We start from the raw sequence: 13,283 nt of genomic DNA, 5'->3' as shown, positions 1-13,283 counted from the left end.
TGTCCAACCCCCCCGATGTCCAACCCCCCCCCGATGTCCCCGCCCGATGTCCAACCCCCCCCGATGTCCCCGCCCGATGTCCAACCCCACCCGATGTCTCCCCCCGATGTCCCCCCCGATGTCCAACCCCACCCGATATCTCCCCCGATGTCCAACCCCCCCCCCCGATGTCCAAACCCCCCCGATGTCCCCCCAATGTCGAACCCCCACCGATGTCCCCCCCGATGTCCAAACCCCCACCGATGTCCAACCCCCGATGTCCAACCCCCCCCGATGTCCAACTAACCCCCGATGTCCAAACCCCCCCGATGTCCAACCCCCCCCCCGATTTCCCCCCCGATGTCCAACTAACCCCCGATGTCCAACCCCCCCCAATGTCCAACACCCCCCGATGTCCAAACCCCCCCTGATGTCCAACACCCCCTGATGTCCAACCCCCCCGATGTCCAACCCCCCCCCGATGTCCAACCCCTCCTCCGATGTCCAACCCCCCCCGATGTCCAACCCCCCCGATGTCCAAACCCCCCCCCAATGTCCCCCCTGATGTCCAACCCCCCCCGATGTCCAACCCCACCCGATGTCTCCCCCCGATGTCCAAACCCCCCTCGATGTCCAAACCCCCGATGTCCATCCCCCCCGATGTCCAAACCCCCCCCGATGTCCCCCCCGATGTCCAAACCCCCCCCGATGTCCATCCCCCCCGATGTCCAACCTCCCCCGATGTCCCCCCCGATGTCCAAACCCCCCGATGTCCAACCCCACCCCGATGCCCAACCCCGCCCTGATGTCCAACCCCCCCTCGATGTGCAAACCCCCGATGTCCATCCCCCCCGATGTCCAACCCCCCCTGATGTCCAAACCCCCCCCCGATGTCCAAACCCCCCCGATGTCCAAACCCCCCCCCGATGTCAAACCCCCCCGATGTCCAACTAACCCCCGATGTCCAAACCCCCCGATGTCCAAACCCCACCCGATGTCCCCCCACCAATGTCCAAACCCCCCCCCCCGATGCCCAACCGCCCCCGATGTCCAAACCCCCCCGATGTCCGAACCACACTGATGTCCAACCCCCCCGATGTCAAACCCCCCCCCCGATGTCCAACCCCCCCGATGTCAAACCCCCCCCGATGTCCAACCGCCCCCCGATGTCCAAACCCCCCGATGTCCAACTCCCCCAGATGACCCCCGGTGTCCAAACCCCCCCCGATGTCCAAAGCCCCCAATGTCCAACCCCCCCGACTTCCCCCCCGATGTCCAAACCCCCCCGATGTCCAACCCCCCCCGATGTCCAACCCCCCCGATGTCCCCCCCGATGTCCAAACCCCCCCCGATGTCCAACCCCCCCGATGTCCAACCCCCCCCCGATGTCCAAACCCCCCCCGATGGCCCCCCTGATGTCCAACCCCCCCCGATGTCCAACCCCCCCCGATGTCCAACCCCCCCGATGTCCAAACCCCCCCCGATGTCCCCCCGATGTCCAAACCCCCCTCGATGTCCAAACCCCCGATGTCCATCCCCCCCGATGTCCAAACCCCCCCGATGTCCCCCCCGATGTCCAAACCCCCCGATGTCCATCCCCCCCGATGTCCAACCCCCCCCCGATGTCCAACCCCGCCCCGATGTCCAACCCCCCCCCGATGTCCAACCCCGCCCTGATGTCCAACCCCCCCTCGTTGTGCAAACCCCCGATGTCCATCCCCCCCGATGTCCAACCCCCCCTGATGTCCAAACCCCCTCCCGGTGTGTCCCCCCGATGTCCAACCCCCCCGATGTCCAAAACCCCCCCCCGATGTGAAACCCCCCCGATGTCCAACTAACCCCCGATGTCCAAACCCCCCGATGTCCAAACCCCACCCGATGTCCCCACCCAATTTCCAAACCCCCCCGATGCCCAAGCCCCCCCGATGTCCAAACCTCCCCGATGTCCGAACCCCCCCGAAGTCAAACCCCCCCCGATGTCCAAACCCACCGATGTCCAACCCCCCCCGATGTCCCCCCCGATGTCCAACCCCCCCCCGATGTCCAACCCTCCCCGATGTCTCCCCCGATGTCCAAACCCCCCCCCGATGTCCAACCCCCCCCCGATGTCCAACCACCCCGATGTCCAAAACCCCCCGATGTCCTACCCCCCCGATGTCCAAACCCCCCCCGATGTCCAACCCCCCCCCGATGTCCCCCGATGTCCAAACCCCCCCCGATGTCCAACCCCCCCCCCCGATGTCCAACCACCCCGATGTCCAAACCCCCCCGATGTCCAAACCCCCCGATGTCCAACCCCCCCCCCCGATGTCCAACCCCCCCCGATGTCCAACCCCCCCGATGTCCAAACCCCCCGATGTCCAACCCCCCACGATGTCCAACAAACCCCCCGATGTCCAACACCCCCCGATGTCCAACCCCCCCGATAACCCCCCCGATGTCCCCCCCCCGATGTCCAACTAACCCCCGATGTCCAATCCCCCCCCGATGTCCAACCCCCCCGATGTCCCCCCCTATGTCCAACTAACCCCCGATGTCCAACCCCCCCCGATGTCCAAACTCCACCCGATGTCCCCCTTCGATGTCCAACCCACCCGATGTCCAACACCCCCCCCGATGACCAACCCCCCCGATGTCCAAACCCCCCCCGATGTCCAACCCCCCCCGATGTCCCCCCAATGTCCAAACCCCCCCGATGTCCAACTAACCCCCAATGTCCAAACCCCGCCGATGTCCAAACCCCCCCGATGTCAAACCCCCCCCGATGTCCAACCCCCCCGATGTCCCCCCCGATGTCCCCCCCGATGTCCAACTATCCCCGATGTTCAACTACCACCGATGTCCAAACCCCCCGATGTCCAAACCCCCCGATGTCCAACCCCCCGATGTCCAACCCCGCCCCCGATGTCCCCCCCGATGTCCAACTACCCCCGATGTGCCCCCCCAGATGTCCAACTACCCTCGATGTCCAAACCCCCCGATGTCCAAACTCCCCCCCGATGTCCAAACCGCCCCGATGTCCAAACCCCCCCCGATGTCCAACCGCCCCCGATGTCCAACCCCCCCCGATGTCCAACCCCCCCCGATGTCCAACCCCCGCCCGATGTCCAACCCCCCCGATGTCCCCGCCCGATGTCCAACCCCACCCGATGTCTCCCCGCGATGTCTCCCCCGATGTCCAACCCCACCCGATGTCTCCCCCCGATGTCCCCCCCCGATGTCCAACCCCACCCGATGTCTCCCCCCGATGTCCAACCCCCCCCCGATGTCCAAACCCACCCGATGTCCCCCCAATGTCCAACCCCCACCGCTGTCGCCCCCGATGTCCAACCCCCCCCGATGTCCATACGCCCCCGATGTCCCCCCCGATGTCCAAACTCCCACCAATGTCCAACCCCCCCGATGTCCAACCCCCCCCCGATGTCCAACTAACCCCGATGTCCAAACCCCCCCCCCGATGTCCAAACCCCACCCGATGTCCCACCCCGATGTCCAACCCTCCCGATGTCCAACCCCCCCCCCGATGTCCAACCCCCCCGATGTCCAACACCCCCCCGATGTCCAACCCCCCCCGATGTCCAACCCCCCGGTGTACAACCCCCCCCATGTCCAAACCCCCCCGATGTCCCCCCGATGTCCCCCCCAATGTCCAACTACCCCCGATGTCCAACTACCCCCGATGTCCAACCCCCCCCGATGTCCGAACCACCCTGATGTCCAAACCCCCCCCGATGTCCAACCCCACCGATGTCAAACCCCCCCCATGTCCAACCCCACCGATGTCCAAACCCCCCGATGTCCAACCCCCCCCGATGTCCCCCCCAATGTCCAACCCCCCCCGATGTCCAACCCCCCCCGATGTCCAACCCCCCCCCCGATGTCCCCCCCCCGATGTCCAAAGCCCCCGGATGTCCAACTACCCCCGATGTCCCCCCCCGATGTCCAACCCCCCCCCCGATGTCCACCCCGATGTCCAACTACCCCCGATGTGCCCCCCCAGATGTCCAACTACCCTCGATGTCCAAACCCCCCGATGTCCAAACCCCCCCCGATGTCCAAACCGCCCCGATGTCCAAACCCCCCCCGGTGTCCAACCGGCCCCGATGTCCAACCCCCCCCGATGTCCAACCCCCCCCCGATGTCCAACCCCCGCCCGACGTCCAACCCCCCCGATGTCCCCGCCCGATGTCCAACCCCACCCGATGTCTCCCCCCGATGTCCCCCCCGATGTCCAACCCCACCCGATGTCTCCCCCCGATGTCACCCCCCGATGTCCAACCCCACCCGATGTCTCCCCCCGATGTCCAACCCCCCCCGATGTCCAAACCCACCCGATGTCCCCCCAATGTCCAACCCCCACCGCTGTCGCCCCCGATGTCCAAACCCCACCCGATGTCCCCCCCCGATGTCCAACCCTCCCGATGTCCAACCCCCCCCCCGATGTCCAACCCCCCCGATGTCCAACACCCCCCCGATGTCCAACCCCCCCCGATGTCCAACCCCCCGGTGTACAACCCCCCCCATGTCCAAACCCCCCCCGATGTCCCCCCCCAATGTCCAACTACCCCCGATGTCCAACTACCCCCGATGTCCAACCCCCCCCGATGTCCGAACCACCCTGATGTCCAAACCCCCCCGATGTCCAACCCCACCGATGTCAAACCCCCCCCATGTCCAACCCCACCGATGTCCAAACCCCCCGATGTCCAACCCCCCGATGTCCCCCCCAATGTCCAACCCCCCCCGATGTCCAACCCCCCCCGATGTCCAACCCCCCCCGATGTCCAACCCCCCCTCCCGATGTCCCCCCCGATGTCCAAAGCCCCCGGATGTCCAACTACCCCCGATGTCCCCCCCCGATGTCCAACCCCCCCCCCCGATGTCCAAACCCCCCGATGTCCAACCCCCCCGATGTCCAAACCCCCCGATGTCCAACCCCCCCCCGATGTCCAACCCCCCCCAATGTCCCCCCCGATGTCCAACCCCCCCCCGATGTCCGACCCCCCCCCCCGATGTCCAACCACCCCCGATGTCCAACCCCCCCCGATGTCCAAACCCCCCTCGATATCCAACCACCCCCGATGTCCAACCCCCCCCGATGTGCCCCCCCGATGTCTCCCCCCGATGTCCAACTACCCCCGATGTCCATACGCCCCCGATGTCCAACTACCCCCGATGTCCAACCCCCCCGATGTCCCCCCCCGATGTCCGAACCACCCCGATGTCCGAACCACCCTGATGTCCAAACCCCCCCGATGTCCAACCCCCCCCCCGCTGTCCAACCCCCCCGATGTCCAAACCCCCCCGATGTCCAAACCCCCCGATGTCCAACCCCCCCCGATGTCGACCCCAATGTCCAAACCCCCCCGATGTCCAACTAACCCCCGATGTCCAAACCCCCCTCGATGTCCAACCCCCCCCCCGATGTCCAACCCCCCACCCCCCCCGATGTCCCCCCCGATGTCCAACTACCCCCGATGTCCAACTACGCCCGGTGTCCAAACCCCCCGATGTTCAAACCCCCTGATGTCCAACCCCCCGATGTCCAACCCCCCCCCGATGTCCTCCCCGATGTCCAACTACCCCCGATGTCCCCCCCCGATGTCCAACTACCCTCGATGTCCAAACCCCCCGATGTCCAAACCCCCCCGATGTCCAAACCCCCCCCCGATGTCCAAACCCCCACCGATGTCCAACCGCCCCCGATGTCCAACCCCCCCGATGTCCAACCCCCGCCCGATGTCCAACCCCCACCGATGTCCAACCCCCCCCGATGTCTCCCCCCGATGTCCAAACCCACCCGATGTCTCCCCCCGATGTCCCCCCCCGAAGTCCAACCCCACCCGATGTGTCACCCGATGTCCAACCCCCCCCGATGTCCCCCCGATGTCCAACCCCCCCCGATGTCCATACGCCCCCGATGTCCCCCCCGATGTCCAAACCCCCACCGATGTCCAACCCCCCCGATTTCCAACCCCCGATGTCCAAGCCCCCCCCGATGTCCAACCCCCCCCGATTTCCCCCCCGATGTCCAAGTAACCCCCGATGTCCAACCCCCCCGATGTCCAAACCCCACCCGATGTCCCCCCCGATGTCCAACCCCCCCGATGTCCAACCCCCCCCCGATGTCCAACCCCCCCGATGTCCAACCCCCCCGATGTCCAACACCCCCCCAATGTCCAACCCCCCCCCGATGTCCAACCCCCCCGATGTACAACCCCCCCCGATGTCCAAACCCCCCCCGATGTCCCCCCCGATGTCCCCCCCCAATGTCCAACTGCCCCCGATGTCCATACGCCCCCGATGTCCCCCCGATGTCCAACTACCCCCGATGTCCAACCCCCCCCCCCGATGTCCCCCCCCCCGATGTCCGGACCACCCTGATGTCCAACCCCCCCCCCGATGTCCAACCCCCTCCGATGTCCAAAACCCCCGATGTCCAACCTCCCCGATGTCAAACGCCCCCCCATGTCCAACCCACCCCGATGTCCAAACCCCCCGATGTCCAACCCCCCCCGATGTCCCCCCCAATGTCCAAAGCCCCCCGATGTCCACCCCCCCCGATGTCCAACCCCCCCCCGATGTCCAATCCCCCCCGATGACCCCCCCGATGTCCAAACCCCCCGGATGTCCAACTACCCCCGATGCCCCCCCCCCGATGTCCAACCCCCCCGATGTCCAAACCCCCCGATGTCCAATCCCCCCACGATGTCCCCCCCGATGTCAACTACCCCCGATGTCCAAACCCCCGATGTCCCCCCCCGATGTCCAACTCCCCCCCGATGTCCCCCCCGATGTCCAACCCCCCCTGATTTCCAAACACCCCCCGATGTCCGAACCCTCCCGATGTCCAACCGCCCCCGATATCCCCCCGACGTCCAACCCCCCCGATGTCCAACCGCCCCACCCCGATATCCCCCCCTGACGTCCAACCCCCCCGATGTCCAACCCCCCCGATGTCCATACGCCCCCGATGTCCCCCCCGATGTCCATACGCCCCCGATGTCCAACTAACCCCCGATGTCCAAACCCCACCCGATGTCCCCCCCGATGTCCAACCCCCCCCGATGTCCAACCCCCCCCGATGTCCCCCCCGATGTCCAACTACCCCTATGTCCAACTAACCCCCGATGTCCAAACCCCCCGATGTCCAACCCCCCCCGATGTCCAACCCCCCCGATGTCCCCCCCCGATGTCCAACTACCCCCTATGTCCAACTACCCCCGATGTCCAACTACCCCCGATGTCCAACTACCCCCGATGTCCAACCCCCCCGATGTCCAACCCCCCCCCGATGTCCCCCCCGATGTCCAAACCCCCCGATGTCCACCCCCCCCGATGTCCAACCCCCCCCCGATGTCCAATCCCCCCCGATGACCCCCCCGATGTCCAAACCCCCCGGATGTCCAACTACCCCCGATGCCCCCCCCCCGATGTCCAACCCCCCCGATGTCCAAACCCCCCGATGTCCAATCCCCCCCCGATGTCCCCCCCGATGTCAACTACCCCCGATGTCCAAACCCCCGATGTCCCCCCCCGATGTCCAACTCCCCCCCGATGTCCCCCCCGATGTCCAACCCCCCCTGATTTCCAAACACCCCCCGATGTCCGAACCCTCCCGATGTCCAACCGCCCCCGATATCCCCCCGACGTCCAACCCCCCCGATGTCCAACCGCCCCACCCCGATATCCCCCCCTGACGTCCAACCCCCCCGATGTCCAACCCCCCCGATGTCCATACGCCCCCGATGTCCCCCCCGATGTCCATACGCCCCCGATGTCCAACTAACCCCCGATGTCCAAACCCCACCCGATGTCCCCCCCGATGTCCAACCCCCCCCGATGTCCAACCCCCCCCGATGTCCCCCCCCGATGTCCAACTACCCCTATGTCCAACTAACCCCCGATGTCCAAACCCCCCGATGTCCAACCCCCCCCGATGTCCAACCCCCCCCGATGTCCCCCCCCGATGTCCAACTACCCCCTATGTCCAACTACCCCCGATGTCCAACTACCCCCGATGTCCAACTACCCCCGATGTCCAACCCCCCCGATGTCCAACCCCCCGCCGATGTCCCCCCCGATGTCCAAACCCCCCGATGCCCACCCCCCGATGTCCAACCCCAACCGATGTCCCCCCCGATGTCCAACTACCCCCGATGTCCAAACCCCCGATGTCCCCCCCCGATGTCCAACTCGCCCCCGATGTCCCCCCCGATGTCCAACCCCCCCTGATTTCCAAACGCCCCCCGATGTCCGAACCCTCCCGATGTCCAACTGCCCCCGATATCCCCCCCGATGTCCAACCCCCCCGATGTCCAACCGCCCCCCCCCCCGATATCCCCCCCTGACGTCCAACCCCCCCGATGTCCAACCCCCCCGATGTCCATACGCCCCCGATGTCCCCCCCGATGTCCATACGCCCCCGATGTCCAACCCCCCCGATGTCCAACCCCCGATGTCCAACCCCCCCCCGATGTCCAACTAACCCCCGATGTCCAAACCCCACCCGATGTCCCCCCCGATGTCCAACCCCCCCGATGTCCAACCCCCCCCCGATGTCCCCCCCCCGATGTCCAACTACCCCCTATGTCCAACTAACCCCCGATGTCCAAACCCCCCGATGTCCAACCCCCCCGATGTCCAAACCCCACCCGATGTCCCCCCCCGATGTCCAACCCCCCCGATGTCCAACCCCCCCGATGTCCCCCCCCGATGTCCAACTACCCCCTATGTCCAACTACCCCCGATGTCCAACTACCCCCGATGTCCAACCCCCCCGATGTCCAACCCCCCCCGATGTCCCCCCCGATGTCCAAACCCCCCGAAGTCCACCCCCCGATGTCCAACCCCAACCGATGTCCCCCCGATGTCCAACCCCCCCCCGATGTCCGAACCCCCCGATGTCCAACCCCCCCGATGTCCAACCCCCCCCGATGTCCACCCCCACCGATGTCCAACCCCACCCGATGTCCAACCCCCCCCCGATATCCGAAACCCCCGATGTCCAAACCCCCCGATGTCCAACCCCCCCCGATGTCCCCCCCGATGTCCAAACCCCCCCCGATGTCCAACCCCCCCCCCGATGTCGCCCCCGATGTCCAACCGCCCCCGATGTCCAAACTCCCCGATGTCCAACCCCCGCCCGATGTCCAACCCCCACCGATGTCCAACCCCCCCCGATGTCTCCCCCCGATGTCCAAACCCACCCGATGTCTCCCCCCGATGTCCCCCCCCGAAGTCCAACCCCACCCGATGTGTCACCCGATGTCCAACCCCCCCCGATGTCCCCCCGATGTCCAACCCCCCCCGATGTCCATACGCCCCCGATGTCCCCCCCGATGTCCAAACCCCCACCGATGTCCAACCCCCCCGATTTCCAACCCCCGATGTCCAAGCCCCCCCCGATGTCCAACCCCCCCCCGATTTCCCCCCCGATGTCCAAGTAACCCCCGATGTCCAACCCCCCCGATGTCCAAACCCCACCCGATGTCCCCCCCGATGTCCAACCCCCCCCGATGTCCAACCCCCCCCCGATGTCCAACCCCCCCGATGTCCAACACCCCCCCAATGTCCAACCCCCCCCCGATGTCCAACCCCCCCGATGTACAACCCCCCCCGATGTCCAAACCCCCCCCGATGTCCCCCCCGATGTCCCCCCCCAATGTCCAACTGCCCCCGATGTCCATACGCCCCCGATGTCCCCCCGATGTCCAACTACCCCCGATGTCCAACCCCCCCCCCCGATGTCCCCCCCCCCCGATGTCCGGACCACCCTGATGTCCAACCCCCCCCCCCGATGTCCAACCCCCTCCGATGTCCAAAACCCCCGATGTCCAACCTCCCCGATGTCAAACGCCCCCCCATGTCCAACCCACCCCGATGTCCAAACCCCCCGATGTCCAAACCCCCCGATGTCCAACCCCCCCCGATGTCCCCCCCAATGTCCAAAGCCCCCCGATGTCCACCCCCCCCGATGTCCAACCCCCCCCCGATGTCCAATCCCCCCCGATGACCCCCCCGATGTCCAAACCCCCCGGATGTCCAACTACCCCCGATGCCCCCCCCCCGATGTCCAACCCCCCCGATGTCCAAACCCCCCGATGTCCAATCCCCCCCCGATGTCCCCCCCGATGTCAACTACCCCCGATGTCCAAACCCCCGATGTCCCCCCCCGATGTCCAACTCCCCCCCGATGTCCCCCCCGATGTCCAACCCCCCCTGATTTCCAAACACCCCCCGATGTCCGAACCCTCCCGATGTCCAACCGCCCCCGATATCCCCCCGACGTCCAACCCCCCCGATGTCCAACCGCCCCACCCCGATATCCCCCCCTGACGTCCAACCCCCCCGATGTCCAACCCCCCCGATGTCCATACGCCCCCGATGTCCCCCCCGATGTCCATACGCCCCCGATGTCCAACTAACCCCCGATGTCCAAACCCCACCCGATGTCCCCCCCGATGTCCAACCCCCCCCGATGTCCAACCCCCCCCGATGTCCCCCCCCGATGTCCAACTACCCCTATGTCCAACTAACCCCCGATGTCCAAACCCCCCGATGTCCAACCCCCCCCGATGTCCAACCCCCCCGATGTCCCCCCCCGATGTCCAACTACCCCCTATGTCCAACTACCCCCGATGTCCAACTACCCCCGATGTCCAACTACCCCCGATGTCCAACCCCCCCGATGTCCAACCCCCCCCCGATGTCCCCCCCGATGTCCAAACCCCCCGATGCCCACCCCCCGATGTCCAACCCCAACCGATGTCCCCCCCGATGTCCAACTACCCCCGATGTCCAAACCCCCGATGTCCCCCCCCGATGTCCAACTCGCCCCCGATGTCCCCCCCGATGTCCAACCCCCCCTGATTTCCAAACACCCCCCGATGTCCGAACCCTCCCGATGTCCAACTGCCCCCGATATCCCCCCCGATGTCCAACCCCCCCGATGTCCAACCGCCCCCCCCCCGATATCCCCCCCTGACGTCCAACCCCCCCCGATGTCCAACCCCCCCGATGTCCATACGCCCCCGATGTCCCCCCCGATGTCCATACGCCCCCGATGTCCAACCCCCCCGATGTCCAACCCCCGATGTCCAACCCCCCCCCGATGTCCAACTAACCCCCGATGTCCAAACCCCACCCGATGTCCCCCCCGATGTCCAACCCCCCCCGATGTCCAACCCCCCCCCGATGTCCCCCCCCCGATGTCCAACTACCCCCTATGTCCAACTAACCCCCGATGTCCAAACCCCCCGATGTCCAACCCCCCCGATGTCCAAACCCCACCCGATGTCCCCCCCCGATGTCCAACCCCCCCGATGTCCAACCCCCCCGATGTCCCCCCCCGATGTCCAACTACCCCCTATGTCCAACTACCCCCGATGTCCAACTACCCCCGATGTCCAACCCCCCCGATGTCCAACCCCCCCCGGATGTCCCCCCCGATGTCCAAACCCCCCGAAGTCCACCCCCCGATGTCCAACCCCAACCGATGTCCCCCCGATGTCCAACCCCCCCCCGATGTCCGAACCCCCCGATGTCCAACCCCCCCGATGTCCAACCCCCCCCCCGATGTCCACCCCCACCGATGTCCAACCCCACCCGATGTCCAACCCCCCCCCGATATCCGAAACCCCCGATGTCCAAACCCCCCGATGTCCAACCCCCCCCGATGTCCCCCCCGATGTCCAAACCCCCCCCGATGTCCAACCCCCCCCCCGATGTCGCCCCCCGATGTCCAACCCCCCCCGATGTCCAAACTCCCCCCCGATTTCCCCCCCGATGTCCAACCCCACCCGATGTCCAAACCCCTCCCAATGTCCAAACCCCACCCGATGTCCAAACCCCCCCGATGTCCAAACCCCACCCGATGTCCAACCCCCCCGATGTCCAACCCCCCCCGATGTCCCCCCCTGATGTCCAAACACCCCGGATGTCCAACCCCCCCGATGTCCAACCCCCCCCGATGTCCCCCCCCGATGTCCAAACACCCCGATGTCCAAACCCCCCCCGATGTCCAACCCCCCCCGATGTCCAACCCCCCCCGATGTCCAAACCCCCCACAATGTCCAACCCCACTCGATGTCCAACCCCCCCGATGTCCAACCCCCCCCGATGTCCCCCCCGATGTCCAAACACCCCGCATGTCCAACCCCCCCGATGTCCAACCCCCCCCGATGTCCCCCCCCGATGTCCAAACACCCCGATGTCCAAACCCCCCCCGATGTCCAACCCCCCCCGATGTCCAACCCCCCCCGATGTCCAAACCCCCCACAATGTCCAACCCCACTCGATGTCTCCCCCCCGATGTCCAACACCCCCGATGTCCAAACCCCCCCCCGATGTCCCCCCCGATTCCCCCCGATGTCCAACCCCCACCGATGTCCCCCCGATATCCAACACCCCCCGATGTCCAACCCCTGATGTCCAACACCCCCGATGTCCAACCCCCCCCGATGTCCAACCCCCGATGTCCAACCCCCCCGATGTCCAACTAACCCCCGATGTCCAAACCCCCCCCCGATGTCCAACCACCCCGATGTCCCCCCCGATGTCCAACCCCCCCCGATGTCCAAACTCCACCCAATGTCCCCCTTCGATGTCCAACCCACCCGATGTCCAACACCCACCCCCGATGACCAACGCCCCCGATGTCCGAATCCCCCCCCGATATCCAACCACCCCCGATGTCCAACCCCCCCCGATGTCTCCCCCCGATGTCCAACTACCCCCGATGTCCATACGCCCCCGATGTCCCCCCCGATGTCCAACTACCCCCGATGTCCAACCCCCACGATGTGCCCCCCCGATGTCCGAACCACCCCGATGTCCAACCCCCCCGATATCCAACCCCCCCCGATGTCCGAACCACCCTGATGTCCAACCCCCCCCGATGTCCCCCCAATGTCCAAACCCCCCCGATGTCCAACTAACCCCCGATGTCCAAACCCCCCCCGATGTCCAACCCCACCCCCGATGTCCAACCCCCCCCCCGATGTCCCCCCCGATGTCCCCCCCCGATGTCCAAACCCCGCCGATGTCCAAACCCCCCCGATGTCCAACCCCTCCTACCCGATGTCCCCCCCGATGTCCCCCCCGATGTCCAACTACCCCCGATGTTCAACTACCACCGATGTCCAAACCCCCCGATGTCCAAACCCCCCGATGTCCAACCCCCCGATGTCCAACCCCGCCCCCGATGTCCCCCCCGATGTCCAACTACCCCCGATGTCCCCCCCAGATGTCCAACTACCCTCGATGTCCAAACCCCCCGATGTCCAAACCCCCCCGATGTCCAA

The sequence above is a fragment of the Scyliorhinus torazame genome, chromosome 3 (genome assembly GCF_047496885.1).
Source record: "Scyliorhinus torazame isolate Kashiwa2021f chromosome 3, sScyTor2.1, whole genome shotgun sequence".
Taxonomy (NCBI): domain Eukaryota; kingdom Metazoa; phylum Chordata; class Chondrichthyes; order Carcharhiniformes; family Scyliorhinidae; genus Scyliorhinus; species Scyliorhinus torazame.
The sequence above is the reverse complement of the archived record's forward strand: the minus strand, read 5'-3'. Positions refer to the sequence as shown.